The sequence below is a fragment of the Silene latifolia genome, chromosome 1 (genome assembly GCF_048544455.1).
Source record: "Silene latifolia isolate original U9 population chromosome 1, ASM4854445v1, whole genome shotgun sequence".
In the NCBI taxonomy this organism is placed as follows: domain Eukaryota; kingdom Viridiplantae; phylum Streptophyta; class Magnoliopsida; order Caryophyllales; family Caryophyllaceae; genus Silene; species Silene latifolia.
In genome coordinates, this window is record NC_133526.1 from 15,138,730 (window position 1) to 15,157,174 (window position 18,445).

At 39.5% G+C, this 18,445-nt stretch overlaps 1 protein-coding gene and 1 non-coding gene across 2 annotated transcripts in view; one reads left to right on the forward strand and one right to left on the reverse strand.

Moving 5' to 3' along the window:
• The window catches only part of LOC141599732 (putative catabolite repression protein creC), a 49,362-nt gene that overhangs the window by 16,224 nt on the left and 14,693 nt on the right, over nucleotides 1-18,445 (forward strand). The window lies entirely within an intron of this gene.
• On the reverse strand, nucleotides 6,400-6,506 carry LOC141620312 (small nucleolar RNA R71). The gene has a single exon (XR_012531933.1). It is a non-coding gene; the product is annotated as a small nucleolar RNA R71 (small nucleolar RNA).

The window sequence follows — 18,445 nt, forward strand, 5'->3', positions numbered from 1 at the left end:
AATTGGCTAAGGCGAATTAAACAGTTAATTCGTAAATTAAATATAAACGGTTATATTTAATTAATGTATATTGAATTAATTATACAATATTGTCTTTGTCGGACATGTATTAATATATCGGCTAATCCTTGTTACTAGACGATGTTTTAATAACCGATAACCGATGACGATTTATAATAAAACCGCGTCATATACATTTAGCATTTTTCGAGCCGGACCACGAGTTAAAATTAAGAGGAAGTGGAAGCCCACTTCCCATGAGGGCTCACGGTTTGGCCGAATGAAGCAAACAAAAGAGAGGCTCTCTCTCTTTTGTAACCTAATCATTTTTCATTTGCAAAATTATTAGGGTTTTGGAGGCATTTTTCCTCTGAAATTTCTAGATCTCACATCGTAAAAATTCACAACAATTCTCTCAATATTGCAAGGCAATTAGAGAATACATTTCTAGCACAAGGGCATAGTCTCAGACGGTCTTGGGTGTATCGATTAGGAGGAAATTTACTTTGATTTCTGTTCTTAGGCCGCATCTCAAAGGACCCGAGGTTATTTCTTATGCTTTATCGTTTCTTTGTTGTTTTTCGTTTATGACAATAAATTGCATATTAAATTTATGTTATAGTCCTATAATTAAAGGGTTTTATACGGTTATTACCCTACAAGTGGTATCAGAGCGAGGCCACGTAAATTTTTCTATGTGATTTTCATCAAACGAATTTGAATCGATAATTTTTTTTCTTAAAAACCGTGCGGCAGCCTCTCGGCAGAAATTTTTTTTTTGCACTCGGCTGTTTGCGTTTTTTTGTCTTGGGAACCGTGCCCTATTTACACGGTTGTAGTTGTTCTTGTTTTGTTTCTTGAAAACCGTGACAAACTTTTACCGTCTGATCAGACGATGTTTTGTTTTCATTTTGTTCTTTGCATATTGTAATTTTAATCGATAATTATTGCAATATGTTAAAGTTGTATCAATTGTAGTTTCAATTCTATACGGATTAGGTTAAATTGCAATTGGTTTTAACAAATCGATCTTGTTTTTGTTTGTTGAGGCTCTCGTTTTTTTTGTACCGCTGGAATTTTTTTTTTTTTGCCTTTTGAGCTCTCGGCAATCAGCTTCAAATTAAAAAAAAAAATTTTTTTTTTGGTACTGTTCACGGTCAGACGTGAAGAAAAAAAAAATATTTTGAGTTTTATTTTTTTTGGCCTTAACATGTGCATAATACGGATTTTATGCATTCGCTTGATAGTGAAACGGTTCACTCACGTACCATTTAGTTATTTTAAAGCGATTTAAAGTAACGGATTGTAATGAATTAAAATTAAGTTGATTAAAGCGGTTTTGCCACATAATTTTAATTATTAAAGGTGGTTTGGATAAATTTAACATAATTACGGAATTATGTCACGAATAAATTTTATTTTAGTTGATGCATTTTATTTATCGTTATTTTGAATGCCTTGAATGTTTTATTACGTATTTAATTTTTACAAACAGTTGTAACTTAGTGTGGCCTTAGTAGAACGTGTTACCGTAATGATGGAACACGGTCTTGGTTGTATTTTGAGATCTCGCATCTCCATTTTGTTTTTCTTTATTACAGTTTTTATTTAGAATGTAAATAGGTTTATATTTTGTAAATTTTAATTGTAATTTTGAGAAGACCAAAGATGGAGACTAGATGCTCACTCCCGCTGCATGAAAAAGATGGAACATCAAGACAAGCTTCTCGGGTCCAACGGTGGATTCCAAAGTTGTATTATGTTCTTTTTACTAGGATAGGCCACACTAGGAATTTTTATTTACGTTTTGCATTCTTTTATTTATTTTATCGTAACGATAGATTGCATCATATTCCGCCTAAAACCAAACCACCTAATAATTGCATGAAAACTGACTCATATAGAGGTCACACGTTAGTTTTCTTTGACATTCTTATGTCACACGATCAATTTTAAGCCATCACCTAAGTTAATTCATTCACGTAATGCTAGTTATTCGTTCACTTAAAATGAATTAAAACTAAGTTGATGGGATCTTCCTCGTATAACCAAAAATTGAGAATAGTCTTTATAGGTCAAACTCCAATGAATCCCTTCTTCGTCGGTAGGCATAATATGACCCCTTCTACGTCGGGTAAGTTGGAACTGATTGACTTATTTTATCTCAACACTATGGTCACTGCAAATGCGATCCTGTGATTATGGTGGACTATAGATAGGATTTACGGAAATCTATCGACCAAGAGTTCTTACGGAAGAACTAGCTAAACAGTTGGCTTATCAATTTACGGAAATTGAGTCTTGGGATCACTTTTATAATTCTTGAGGGAGATCAATTATGCAAGTGCAATGAGTCTACACGTTAAAATGAATTTTAAATAGACTTAAATCACCTCGATGAGTTGCTTATTTCGTTTTTGTTTTTTTCTTCCTTTTTCAGTGTAGAACACGATCCTTTAAACTGCTTATAACAAAATGGCTGGTCCTACTAACGACCCAATGCCAAGTGCCACATTGGACAGTGAGTCCTGGCTTCGGATCTTCATGAATCAGATGAATCAGTCTACTCGACTGAAGAATGATGGATCAAACTTCGCGGAATGGGAGACGGTATTACGGAATGCTGCCATTTCTGACGGGAAGCTCAAATATCTGATTGAGCCCATCCCGCCAAGCCCAGGTCCCACGGCTGGAGCTAACGAGATTGCCAAGTATAGCGATTTCGTCATGGAAGCGGGTGCGATTAAAAACGCACTCATTTTTGCAATGGAACCCAATTTGCAGAAACGCTTCATAGCCCAAGGTGCAAATAAGATTTTCACCACACTCACTAGGGAATTCTCGAAAGCACCGAGAATCGTGACCTATGAGCTTACCACTCGCTTCTTTGAGGCGAAACTCCAGAAGGGCCAACCGGTTAGTCCACACATTCTCAGCATGATTGAGAATGTCGAGAAACTGGAGTCGCTTGATTGTAAAATCAGCGAGAACATTGTGATTGACCGCATGCTTCATTCACTCCACGATGGTTTTGCGCTCTTTAGAGCCAATTACTATATGAATGATTTGAAGAAAAGTCCTCACGCACTACACTCCCTTCTCGTACAGACCGAGAAGGACATGAAGTTTAGTGGGAGCCTTAAACAGGATGTTCTCGTTGTGTCCAACAAGGGCAAGGGTAAGGGCAAAGCTCAGTGATGAGTCGAATTTTGGTTACATTTTGCCCCACATTTATACCTAATTCTGACTCGATTTTGTGTGCTTAATTGTCTAATAAGCTCATTTAATTACTAATTTATAATAGTTAGCCGTCTTAGTTTTATTTATTAATTAGTCGGATATTTATTTAATATTATTATTAATATTACTTTATTATAATAATTTGTAGGTAACGCGAAGTAATAAAGAGGAGATTCGATTTACAATAAATCAAGGCGGAATTGAGACGAGTCAAAGACGGGTCAAAGCTATGAGCTAAATGGGAAGTATACAAAGCAAAAGTCAAAGTTGACCCAACACTCTACGAAAACCAAATATTCATACATTCTTCTTACTGCTCCTTTGTTTCTCTGCAACTTCAATGACAATGGCAATTATCAACTAATTCATCATGTTTCACCATTGCCAAACTACCAATTGAACAAGCCAAGCTTCATTCATTCATCACCTTCACCATTTTTAACTCAGCACCACCGCTGAGTCCAGCTCGTCCCAACTCACCATTCAACGCCGACATCACCATACTCCAAACCCGTCTTCACCTTCAACCACCGTCACCATCATCAATTCATTTAACCACCTGCATGTCGCCACCTGCCTCAAAGCAACAAACTCAGAAGCAACAACCACGAATTCCCCTGCATCCCGTATTCATCAGCATCACCATTAATAACCACCTTCAACCTCCATCCTCCGTCAATCCATAATCAATCATCACCATTAATCAACAATAGCAACCCCACCTTCTCCAATGCATAATCAGATTCGAGCTCGGAATCGAAACCGAGCTTTTATGAAGCTTTGTGCTCCATGCCGGTGCCCCGGCAGCCGACTCCTCAACCGGCAAAACACACCAATTTGTTCTCCTTTTTGTGAAGGCCTCGCTACCGGTATAGGGACCGGCAGACGGCCACCGCAAAAACGCACCAAATCAACAATTTTGCATCAGTCTTGTTGTTCTCTACCGGTGCCCCGGCGGTCGACTGACCGGCAAAACACACATCCCACTTGATTTCTGCTCTTTTCAATTGCCCTCGCTGCCGGCATCAAGCCCGGCCGCCGGTGGACCGGCAGAGCACCTCTGCTGCGTTTTAATCGTGTTTCCCCTTCCCCTTTTTCCTTTTTCTTTGTTTTTCAATTGTTTGGTTTGTGAAAAACTTTGTGTCGATGGTTTTTTGAGGGAATTAGAGAATTATTAGGATTATTATTATTATTATAATTATTATTAGTAATTAGTAGTATTATTAATTAATAAACTAGTATAAAGGACCACACATTAGAATTAGAAAGGGAGGACTCCTTCAATTACTTTACCTTAGAAATTAGTCTCTCTTACTCTCTCAATATTTGTAGAACCCTAAATATTTCCCTTTCAATATTTCTTCAATAAAATTGGTAATCATTCCTTAATTAGTTTAATCAATCTCTTGTTTATCCAAGTTCTTCCATCAATTCAAAGTTTCCATGTTGGTATAATTCTCTCCCTTAATTTCATTTGTTTACATTTATTTTCATTCAAGTTTTGTTAATTATTTATGCTTGAATTCCTCTCTTTTGTTGTTAGATTGTTATTGTCTTTATCTTGTTCATCTTTTTCATGTTCACCATTGTTGTTTCTCATCTAAAGGTTGAACCTTTGGGTGATTGTGTTAAAGTTTGAGTCTTTTTGTCTTAATCCTTGCTCTTCTTAGTAAAATTAGCATTTCCTCTTAGATTTGTTGGGTAATTGCATGATTAGTTGTAGAATCCATTTTCACATCATGTTCATGATTAAAGAACCATCTTTGTTGTTTCTATTGCTCTTAGCACCATGATTAGTGAGTAGTCTTCTACTAGGACTCGGTTTGACCCGACATGAGTAGTTTCACTAATTGATTCTCATAAAGGCTAATTATTTGGGGAAATTAGTGAGGGTAGTTTAGAGGAATGATATGGTTTATGGATTGATTTTGGGTAGTGTCGACTTGTGACCCTTGTCCACCAACGAGAGTTGGTTAGGTTGTGAGTTGGGTACCCGGAATTCGACCCTATGGCTAACCTTTGTTGAGACCGAAAGGGAGAACCGAGGGAGAGTGCCTCTATAGACTAGCGTTTGAAATCGACCCTTGAGAGAGGGAGTGGGATGACCCGGATTACGATGAGTACTTAATGACCTTGACCAAGTTCTTGACCTCCTCGGAAATATGTATGTTTTTGGGGTTGTTGAGTGTTGAGTTAGGAATTCCGACCTTCGAACCCGAGAGGGGGGTTGGTGGGTAGTGCTAGTGTCCTATTTCGAACCCGAGAGGGGGGTCTTAGGCGAATTAGAGCCATCTCCTCCTTGCCCGTTTACCTAAACGATTAGCCTAGGGAATTAGTACGTGGAATTGCGAATTGTTGTGGGAGAACCGAGTTCTAGGCCTTTTAATTATTTGAATTACAACTTAGTCCTTCTTGCTCATTTTACATTCTCTAGTTAAATTGCATTTCATTTTGTTTAGTCTAGTTTTTAGATATTTACACTCATCATTTATTGTCGACTTAGCTAAACAAAAGAGTTAAAACGATTAGTAGTATTCCTAGCTCCTTGTGGGATCGACCCTCAATTTTGCACAACGATAAATCGTGCACTTGCGAGGTATTATTTGATAACCATCAAGTTTTTGGCGCCGTTGCCGGGGAGCATTGGCATGATATTAGTTGTTTTATTCTAGTTTAGACTAGGTCTTTCTTTGTTACTAATCCATTTGTTGAGTAGTGGAAGGTGTTTTAGAAGAACCGGGTAATCTTGAGTTCTTTGAGATTCCATTTGGAATTCCCGAAGAAGCAACAATGGTCGCGGTTCCTATGAGGGATAATTTGGCTCCGAAGAAGGTGGTGAACCCAAGTATTGTCAAGCCACCTATTCAAGCCAATAACTTTGATGTGAAGGCTACTTTGTTGCAACTAGTCCAAGGAAACCAATTCGGAGGGGGAGCCACCGAAAACCCCAATGAACATCTTAATGAATTCTTGGATAGTTGTGACATGTTTAAGGCAAATGGAGTGTCGGAGGATGCCATCCGCCTTAGGCTCTTTCCTTATTCCTTGAGGGGGAGTGCTAAGGAATGGTTGAAGAGTTGTGAGCCCGATTCATTTAGAACTTGGAATGATGTCTCCAAGGCCTTCTTGAACAAGTACTTCCCACCACAAAGAACCGCAAGAATAAAAAGTGAGCTTCAAGGCTTCACTCAACAAGATGATGAGACCCTTTACGAAGCATGGGAAAGGTATAAGGGACTCCAAAGGTCGTGTCCTCATCACGGGATTGGAGATGATGAGTTGATCAACAACTTTTATGAGGGGTTGAGCAATGAAATGAAAATGAACCTAGATTCCGGCTCGGGAAAAGGGGCATTAGATAAAATTGATCACAAGACGGCCAATGAGCTTATTGAGGAAATGGCTTCCCGAACTTTTCATTGGAATAATGATAGGCACAAGAGGAAGGGAAAGACAACCGTTGAGTCGGCCAACAATGTTGAGGTTAAAGGGTTGATAGAAGAACTCAAGCAACAAATTGCTTTGTTGAACTCAAGCAACACCTCAAGAAACTTTTCATCAAATTGGTCACAAGTGTATTGTTGTGAGATTTGTGGAGATCAAGGGCATCCACCAAATGAATGTCCTTTGATGATGGGAGAGGCAAATTGTATGGAGCAAGTGAATGGAGTGTGGAATCAATTCCGCTAGACAAGCATTCAACAACAATCAATACCATCCCGGAATGAGAGCCCACCCAAATTTTTCCAATGGCTCACAAAATGCCCAAAACCCCACTTTCCAACAAAATCCACAATTTACACCAAATTTCCAAGCCCAAAAGCAAAATCTCACCTTCCAACCAAGACCACAATTCCAACCACTAAATCAACCAACCAACCCACAATTTCAACAAAATTCCCAACCATTTCAACAAAATTCTCAACCCTTTCCACAATCCACCCAACCTAAATCAAACATGGAGCTCATGATAGAGCAATTGATGAATTCTCAAACCCAATTCATCACCCATTCCAACCAAAAACAAGAGGAGGCCACATCTTCTATCAACCAACTAAGGACTCAAATGCAAGCCTCCCAAAGAATGACGGATAATCAAATCTCTCAATTGGCTTCTCAAATAAGTCAATTTCAAGCCTCAAATGGAAAATTTCCGGGTAAAACCGAGGAGAACCCAAAAACCATTAATGCTATACATTTGAGGAGTGGTAGGGAGTTGGAAGACCGGGTGTTCGTAAAGAGGAAAAAGAGTCGCAAACCGGAAGTTGTGGTTGAACCACAAAAAGTGGTTGAAGATGATCTTGTAGAGGTTGTTGTGGAAACTCCCATGGTAGTTGATGAACCTACCAAAATTATTGAAGAACCCAAGGAACAAGTTGTGAGAACATATGTGCCACCAATTCCTTTTCCTCAAAGGTTGGCAAGAGCAAAGCTTGAGCAAAAGTATGGGAAATTCATGCACATGATGAAAGGTGTGAACATCACCATGCCTTTTGTTGATGCCATCAAGGAGATACCCGCATATGGAAAATTCTTGAAGGAGTTGATTTCCAACAAAAATTCATTGGGTCCAAGTACCATGGTCAATTTATCACAAGAATGTAGTGCTATCCTATTGCACAAGATGCCACCAAAGCTTGAAGATCCGGGTAATTTTTCCATACCATGCACCATTGGGACCGTTCATATTGAGAGAGCCTTGTGTGACTTGGGGGCAAGCATTAGCCTCATGCCTCTCAATATCTTCAAGAAATTGAAGGGTTTTGAACTTTCGCCTACAAGAGTATCTTTGCAACTTGCGGATAGATCGGTGAGGTATCCAATTGGCCTTGTGGAAGATGTACCACTCAAAGTGGGAAAGCTTGTGATACCTTGCGACTTCTATGTGATGGATATTCCCGAGGATTCCAAAATTCCAATCATCCTAGGACGCCCTTGCCTTGCTACGGGGGGTGTCTTGATTGATGTGAAAAATGGCAAACTATCTCTTCAAGTTGGTGATGACAAGATAGAATTCTCGTTGGAAAATTCCATGAAGTCTCCTTCTATGAGTGACTCTTGTTGTAGGGTGGATGTGTTGGAGGATTGTTTGAATGAGGATAATATTGAGCCTTCACACTTGGATCCATTGGAAGTTTGTCCAACAAACAAGGAGGGAAATGGAGGTGATCTTGCATTGAGAGTTGATGTTAAAGGACATTTGGGTGAAAATGAATCAAGAGAAGATGAATTTGAAGACCAAATTAATGATGAGATTGAATCATTCTTGAACTCTCCGGATTCATTTGTTCTAAGCTCTTTTGAAGGTGCACCTTGGTCGGATAATTCTTCAAGTGATTGGGAAGCTCAAATTGATGCCTTGGAAGCGGCTCTCAATGGAAATAGTTCGGGTCAAGAGGAAAGTCAAGAAAATTGGGATAAAAATGACAATATCATGAACCTCAATGTTGAGAAGTTGACTACTCCACCTACTACTCCCAACCAATTTCCTTACCTTGGTGACCAAGAAGAGGGTTGTACAACTAGTGAAACTTATGAGATTCTGTTCCTCCTACCACCTAACTACCATTCCAATTTTAAGGGTTCTAACTATCAAAAGGACCCAAGAAAGGAAGCCAAGGAGGGTAAGAGGAACTATGAAAAGAAGTGTTGGAAAAGAAGTTGGTTGTGGTTTGCTATAGCTTGGCATTACTTGTGTCTAGTTGAGGGTTTTGCTAAAGCTTTTGATCGGTTACTCCGTGCCTTGAGTGACATGGATCATGCTATTTAAAGATTCAAGCAAGACAATTTTGCATGAGAGGTTTGGTGGAGTCCCTTAAGAACCACCACATTGTTAGTATTCTCTTCCCTTACTTTATTTATGCTTTGCTTGCATTTGCATTTACTTTACTTAACCGAATAGGAGTTAATCTAAATTAGCTCTCTTTGCACTCATGTAGTGTAGTTTGCATTGTTCTTTTAATTTAGCATGTAGAATAATTCATGCATTACATTCATTAACCAAAAACCACTAAAAATTTGAAAAATAAAAAAAAAATCTTCAAAAAACATGTATTTTATTTCGAAATTTCCTCCACACATTTATTTCCATTTGAAATATGTAAATAAATAAGTGTGGGGAGGAAATTCCATCATTCAAAAATACCAAAAACATGTTATTTATCTTCAAATATTCAAAAAAATCAAAAACACGTTCTTACATTTTGGAAAATTCAAAAACCAACAACAATATGTTATTTATTTTTCCTATTCTCTCCCTATGCTTTGTTCCATTGAGGACAATGTAAATCTCAAGTGTGGGGAGGGAAATATCCACTTTGTGCATATTGTTTATAATTGTATATATTTGCTTGTTAATTTGAGAAAAATACAAAATGCCTAAAAATTGAAAAAATTGAAAAATTTCAAAAATTGCATTGTTTATATTATACTATATATATTGCATTTGTCCTAACCATTTTGATAGGCAACACATGAATCATCGGAGAAGACGCTTGGTAAAATTCTTCCAATCCTTTCTCTTTTATCCTTCCTTTTCTTTTTTGTAAATATAAGCATGGAGGAGGACGGGATATTTGATGTGGGTGTTCCTTTTGGGAACCGTTTTGGATATGTGTGTGATGTTAGGACTAGAAATTGTGTGCATTTAGACTAGAAGTGTATATATGTGTTCACTCTTTCATTCATATAGCTTGTTCATATGTGTAGTTTGCATCCATACACGTTGCATTTCGTTTGTAAAAATTTGCATAAGGAGTCTAAATGTGGAGGGCATATGTTGCCAATGATGATAATTTGTTTTGCCCGTGTCATTTCCCTCTTGATAGCTCGTGCCTTTTGATGACACATGTTAGGGTTTTTGCTTGCAAAAACCCGGAAGTCTAGCTTAACAACCAAGTAACGGCCACCTTGTGAGACCGTATTAGGCCCGAGACTTGACCTAGGTCCGATATAGCTACAAAAATGTGAGGATAGAGCCTCCATATGGCCGGTCCATCCAACCGGTCCCGTTTAGGTCATGTGAGTAGTTCTCCTTACGTGGTATGTCATGTCAAAACGCATAAGTATGGAGCTCGTTCCTTGATTCCGTAGAAGTGTCGATGTACATGTTGAGACAATTTTGTTCAAATAAAGTAACCTCACAATAGCCAAATAAGCTTTTGTTATACCCTTGAGTCAATTGTTTCCTTTTGTTAACCCATTTTGAGCCTAAGCCTTATCATTTCTATTACCAACAAAATAACTACATTCCATAAACAACTCACCTTGGTTGAGTAGTTCGTCATTGTGGTTCTTTTGTGGAGTATATTTGGGTTGAAATTTTGACTCACCTTGAGGTGTATGATCTTAATGCCACATGAGTGAAATGTGACTTTGGCTACTTTTGTCTAATAAGAGGTGCACAAAATGAAGAAGAAAAAGAAATAGAAAAAGAGAAAAATGAAATGAAAAACAAAAAGAAAAGAATGTATATTTTTGTCTCAAATAAAGGGTTGGTAATTTGCAAATTGAGTTTGTTTTGAAGAGAATTGAATGATTTTGGAAGTGGCAATCTTGCCATATTTTGTTGAAGAATTCATTTGTATGGGTAGAGTTTAGTGGATTGGTTGGACGTGACGACTACTTAACCGATAGCCTCACATGTCTTAAAACGGTGCTTGCACACCAACCCCTTTTCACCGAACCCAAGCCCCATTAATACCCGATTGTCTCTTGTATGTGCATCAATTTGACATTTCTCTTGCGGATATAGGATGGAGTACCATATTAGATTGCGGGCATGCTTCGCAAGTCGAGTTAGGAGAGTGATTTTGGTTACTTTTTGTCACAAAAATCACCCCATTCTTTCATTTGTGTGACTAGTGAAACCCGTGAGAGTCGAACTTTGGTCTCCTTTTGGTCAAAGGTTTGATATGGAGTCGAATCTTGTGTGTGTCGTGTCATTCTTGGGAGTATAGCTTCATACTTCCCCTTTCCCGCCTAGAATTTGTTTCTTTGGCACCCCGTGTTGTCAATATTGGTTACTTGAGCTAGAATTAGGGAGTCGACACCTTGGTAAGACCCGGAGACGACATCCTCCACTAATGACTCTCTTTGTTCGGTTTTTGAAAACAAACGGCCGCTTAGATGAGGAAAGCGGTTTGACTTTTTGTGATACGTCTTATATGTTGATTCGTGCTTAATGTTGGATGTGTCAAAAATTTTCCGCAAGCCCCCACTTGCCTTGCATCGGAATGCATACCTCATTGTGTTTCGGTGTGAGTTGAAGGGACTGAGAGGGCCCGTTAATTGTCTTTCATCGGATATTATTAGTTTAGCTAGTCTTTTATATTATGGGTCTCGGTTTAGTTTATGAGCTTACTCGAGGACGAGTAAGGTTTAAGTGTGGGGAGATTTGATGAGTCGAATTTTGGTTACATTTTGCCCCACATTTATACCTAATTCTGACTCGATTTTGTGTGCTTAATTGTCTAATAAGCTCATTTAATTACTAATTTATAATAGTTAGCCGTCTTAGTTTTATTTATTAATTAGTCGGATATTTATTTAATATTATTATTAATATTACTTTATTATAATAATTTGTAGGTAACGCGAAGTAATAAAGAGGAGATTCGATTTACAATAAATCAAGGCGGAATTGAGACGAGTCAAAGACGGGTCAAAGCTATGAGCTAAATGGGAAGTATACAAAGCAAAAGTCAAAGTTGACCCAACACTCTACGAAAACCAAATATTCATACATTCTTCTTACTGCTCCTTTGTTTCTCTGCAACTTCAATGACAATGGCAATTATCAACTAATTCATCATGTTTCACCATTGCCAAACTACCAATTGAACAAGCCAAGCTTCATTCATTCATCACCTTCACCATTTTTAACTCAGCACCACCGCTGAGTCCAGCTCGTCCCAACTCACCATTCAACGCCGACATCACCATACTCCAAACCCGTCTTCACCTTCAACCACCGTCACCATCATCAATTCATTTAACCACCTGCATGTCGCCACCTGCCTCAAAGCAACAAACTCAGAAGCAACAACCACGAATTCCCCTGCATCCCGTATTCATCAGCATCACCATTAATAACCACCTTCAACCTCCATCCTCCGTCAATCCATAATCAATCATCACCATTAATCAACAACAGCAACCCCACCTTCTCCAATGCATAATCAGATTCGAGCTCGGAATCGAAACCGAGCTTTTATGAAGCTTTGTGCTCCATGTCGGTGCCCCGGCAGCCGACTCCTCAACCGGAAAAACACACCAATTTGTTCTCCTTTTTGTGAAGGCCTCGCTACCGGTATAGGGACCGTGAATGGCCACCAAAAAACGCACCAAATCAACAATTTTGCATCAGTCTTGTTGTTCTCTACCGGTGCCCCGGCGGTCGACTGACCGGCAAAACACACATCCCACTTGATTTCTGCTCTTTTCAATTGCCCTCGCTGCCGGCATCAAGCCCGGCCGCCGGTGGACCGGCAGAGCACCTCTGCTGCGTTTTAATCGTGTTTCCCCTTCCCCTTTTTCCTTTTTCTTTGTTTTTCAATTGTTTGGTTTGTGAAAAACTTTGTGTCGATGGTTTTTTGAGGGAATTAGAGAATTATTAGGATTATTATTATTATTATTATAATTATTATTAGTAATTAGTAGTATTATTAATTAATAAACTAGTATAAAGGACCACACATTAGAATTAGAAAGGGAGGACTCCTTCAATTACTTTACCTTAGAAATTAGTCTCTCTTACTCTCTCAATATTTGTAGAACCCTAAATATTTCCCTTTCAATATTTCTTCAATAAAATTGGTAATCATTCCTTAATTAGTTTAATCAATCTCTTGTTTATCCAAGTTCTTCCATCAATTCAAAGTTTCCATGTTGGTATAATTCTCTCCCTTAATTTCATTTGTTTACATTTATTTTCATTCAAGTTTTGTTAATTATTTATGCTTGAATTCCTCTTTTTTGTTGTTAGATTGTTATTGTCTTTATCTTGTTCATCTTTTTCATGTTCACCATTGTTGTTTCTCATCTAAAGGTTGAACCTTTGGGTGATTGTGTTAAAGTTTGAGTCTTTTTGTCTTAATCCTTGCTCTTCTTAGTAAAATTAGCATTTCCTCTTAGATTTGTTGGGTAATTGCATGATTAGTTGTAGAATCCATTTTCACATCATGTTCATGATTAAAGAATCCATCTTTGTTGTTTTTATTGCTCTTAGCACCATGATTAGTGAGTAGTCTTCTACTAGGACTCGGTTTGACCCGACATGAGTAGTTTCACTAATTGATTCTCATAAAGGCTAATTATTTGGGGAAATTAGTGAGGGTAGTTTAGAGGAATGATATGGTTTATGGATTGATTTTGGGTAGTGTCGACTTGTGACCCTTCTCCACCAACGAGAGTTGGTTAGGTTGTGAGTTGGGTACCCGGAATTCGACCCTATGGCTAACCTTTGTTGAGACCGAAAGGGAGAACCGAGGGAGGGTGCCTCTAGACTAGCGTTTGAAATCGACCCTTGAGAGAGGGAGTGGGATGACCCGGATTACGATGAGTACTTAATGACCTTGACCAAGTTCTTGACCTCCTCGGAAATATGCATGTTTTTGGGGTTGTTGAGTGTTGAGTTAGGGATTCCGACCTTCGAACCCGAGAGGGGGGTTGGTGGGTAGTGCTAGTGTCCTATTTCGAACCCGAGAGGGGGGTCTTAGGCGAATTAGAGCCATCTCCTCCTTGCCCGTTTACCTAAACGATTAGCCTAAGGAATTAGTACGTGGAATTGCAAATTGTTGTGGGAGAACCGAGTTCTAGGCCTTTTAATTATTTGAATTACAACTTAGTCTTTCTTGTTCATTTTACATTCTCTAGTTAAATTGCATTTCATTTTGTTTAGTCTAGTTTTTAGATATTTACACTCATCATTTATTGTCGACTTAGCTAAACAAAAGAGTTAAAACGATTAGTAGTCTTCCTAGCTCCTTGTGGGATCGACCCTCAATTTTGCACAACGATAAATCGTGCACTTGCGAGGTATTATTTAATAACCATCACTCAGGCAGACCTAGCAGTAGGTAAGGCGAAGTTTAAGAAGTCGGGTTCAGGTAAGAGTGGGCCTGGTGAGTCGAGCAACTCATCAGGCGCGACAAAGAGCAAGAATGATAACATGGAATGCCATCATTGCCACAAGACTGGGCATTGGAGGCGTACATGTCCTGTTTATCATGAGGACATAAAAGCAGGTCGCGTTAAACCTGTTGGTATGTCTTCTTCTTTTTCTTCTTCTTTTATTCATATGATTGAGATTAACCACGCAAGTTACGGAACTTGGGTACTAGATACTGGTTGTGGTTCTCATATGTGTAATCATGTGCAGGGGCTCCGAAACATCGAACCCCTCGTAAAGGGTGAGGTGGACCTGCGTGTCGGGAATGGAGCACGAGTGGCCGCCGTCTCGAGGGGAACATACGTGATCCAGCTTCCTAGCGGATTTGAGTTATTTTTATATAACTGCTATTATGTACCCAGTCTTTCTAAAAACATTATTTCAGTTTCTGCACTTGACAAACTTGGTTTTTCATTTGTAATAGAGAATAATACTTGCATTTTCTCATTACACGATATGATTTATGGCAAGACAGTCTCCATGAATGGAATTTATGTTTTAGATCAGACAACTGAAATATTGCACGTAATGAATAAGAAGTTAAAGGTTGGTGACAAAGATCAAACGTATCTATGGCACTGCCGCATGGGACACATTAATGAGAAACGCGTTAAACAGCTCATACAGAATGGAGCTATCTCGGCCTTTGATTTTCAATCATTTGGCACGTGTGAATCATGTCTCATCGGTAACATGACTCGAATTTCCTTCAAAGGTGTTGGAATGCGCGCTGATGACCTATTAGGACTCATACATACGGATGTGTGTGGACCTATGTCAATCACCGCACGAGAAGGCTATAGGTATTTCATCACTTTCACGGACGATTTAAGTAGATATGGCTATGTCTACTTAATGAAGCACAAAAGTGAATTCTTTGAGAAATTCAAGGAATACCAGAATAGGGTACAGAACCTATTGGGTAGAAAGATTAAAACACTACGTTCAGATCGTGGTGGCGAGTATCTTTCTCACGAGTTTGATCAACACCTCAAAGACCGTGGGATTGCCTTACGATTAACTCCACCGAACACCCCATTGAATGGTGTGTCCGAACGGAGAAATCGAACACTACTTGATATGGTTCGATCCATGATGAGTCACACCGTGTTGCCCGACTCATTGTGGGGTTATGCTCTTCATCACCGCTCTAATACTTAACAAAGTCCGTCTAAAGTCATTGACAAGACTCCATATGAACTATGGAAGGGAACGGTCCCCAACTTGTCCTTTATACGGGTTTGGGGCTGCGAGGCTTATGTCAAGTGGAGACACGAGGATAAGCTCGGCCCGCGATCGGTCAAGACATACTTTATAGGTTATCCTAAAGGAACGCTTGGTCATTACTTTTATTCGCCAACCGAACAACGTGTATTTGTTGCGGCTAGTGCGACATTCTTAGAGAAGGAATTTCTCGAGAATGCAAAGAGTGGTAGAACCTTCGAACTGTCGGAGATTCCAGAACCAAATACCGAGCAACCATTGGAGGAACCAGTTCCTTCAATCCCAGTGCATGCGGTTAATATTCCCGAGGAACCTAGAAGGTCGGGAAGAGTCTCTATTCCTCCGGACGATACATTGGTATGGTCGAGGAACATGACATAGATGACATTCTACTCTTAACGAGTAGTGAACCCGCAACCTATAAAGGTGCCATGACCGATTCGACTCAAAGCTATGGCTTGAGGCCATGCAATCCGAGATGGACTCCATGTATGAGAACAACGTATGGGATCTTGTTGACTTACCTGCTAAGGTTCGTCCCCTTCAATGCAAATGGCTTTACAAGATAAAGCATTCTGTGGAAGGTCAACAAGATATCTATAAAGCACGACTAGTTTCTAAAGGTTTCACCCAAGTGCCAGGTTTGCACTACGATGAAATTTTTGCACCCGTAGTCATGCTGCGTTCCATTCGGATTATCTTAGCGATTGCCGCTTTTCATGACTATGAAATTTGGCAGATGGATGTGAAAAACGCCTTCTTAAACGGTTATTTGGAGGAAGAGTTGTACATGGTACAACCCGAAGGTTTCATCGATCCAGAACATCCTAAGAAAGTGTGCAAGCTTAAGCGTTCCATTTACGGACTTAAGCAAGCTTCTAGGAGTTGGAATCATCGTTTCGACCAAGTGATAAAAGAAAATGGATTTACTCGATCGGTCGAGGAACCATGTCTCTATATCAAGTCGAGTGGGAGCAAGATTGTCTTTCTAATATTGTATGTTGATGACATACTCCTGATTGGGAATGACATACCTCTCTTAACTTCGGTAAAAGCATGGTTAAAGAACCATTTCCAGATGAAAGATCTGGGTGAGGCACAAAGAATTTTGGGCATTCGTATCTATCGAGATAGATCACGTCGGATGTTATCTCTCAGTCAGGAGTCTTACATAGACAAGACACTAGAGAGATTCAGCATGACTAACTCCAAAAAGGGGTTTCTTCCTATGGCTCCAGGGGTGCATTTGAGCAAGTCTCAGGCACCAGAGACACCGGAAGATAAAGAGCGCATGACACGGATTCCTTATGCCTCGGCTATAGGATCAATCATGTATGCCATGATATGCACACGTCCGGACGTGGCATATGCATTGAGTATGACAAGTCGATTCCAACAGCATCCAGGTGAATCACATTGGATGGCTGTCAAGAACATTCTTAAGTACCTACGGAGGACTAAAGCTTGGGCATTGACTTATGGAGGCGAACAAAAGCTATGCGCAACCGATTCTGTGCAGATGCTAGCTTCCAAACGGATCGAGATGACTCGAAATCTCGATCTGGATTCGTTTTTACTCTTAATGGCGCTGCATCACCGGAAGAGTTCCAAACAAAGTGTTACAGCAGATTTTACGACTGAGTCCGAGTACTATGCCGCGTCTGAAGCTACAAAGAAAGCGATATGGATGCGTCAATTCTTACATGGACTATCTGTAGTGCCTAGTTCGAATGACCCGATCACCATTTATTGCGACAATAGAGGTGCCATCTTCCAGGCTAAGGAGCCCAAGTCTAGCAACAAGTCTAGACATGTACAATGGAAAGCTCATCTAATCCGAGATTACGTGGAGCAAAAGGAAGTAGTGATAGAAAAGATTGCTACAGATGATAACATAGCAGATCCTCTCACTAAACCATTACGACAAGATAAGCATGAAGGGCATGTTAATTCCATGGGAATTAAACGTGTTCCTGAGTTGTAGTACTCTTTTATGGATTAGATTCATGTTCTTGTGTACTCTATACGACATCATCGTTTTGATATTTATATATTTTGTTTTTCATGTGGAATTGTACGACAATTTTGAACACCACAAAGTGAACTGAACAAACATTATATTTTTAGTCCTTAATTGCCCACGTGAGCTGATAACTCTGGCAATTATTTTGTGACGTTGGTTGATGGTGGGTTCAACGAGCCATAAGTCAAACGGTTGACTGACCAATCACAGAGGCGATTTATACGGATATCTCGTAGGACACAATTGTGACATCGACGTGTAGTCCTAAATGTTTTATAACATTTGGTGCCAGGTCGTGGATAGTACCTCCATGGTGATCCTAAGAGTCGATTCTTTTGACTATCGACTGTCTCTTGAGACTAAAGCAGATTTTGGGTGACTTTGGTTTCTTTCTCACGGTCATCCGTAACAGGGGGCCAAGTAGATTTTTTCTGGGTCATTTCATGCTGTGCTTAGATCGGAAGGAGTCGAGTTGAAGGAAATATTCAGCCTTTATCAAGTACTCGATATTTCTCAGGGCCACTCGAGGAGTCAGAATCGAAATGCATGGCCATGCTCGAATACAGATTCGTTTTATCAGTTGAGTTACTCTCTAGTCGGGGAAACCACTCTTGATACAGATCGATTGTAAAATACGACCTTTGCGGATCCGGATCTGCAAATTGTTTTACATTGAGTGGGAGAAATTTTAAATGGATATGAAAATCGGTTATCGCACATACACTTGTACGGACAAGTGGGAGTTTGTTGGAGGTGGTGTCCTCCAGTTAGTGCGGATAACGTTATTA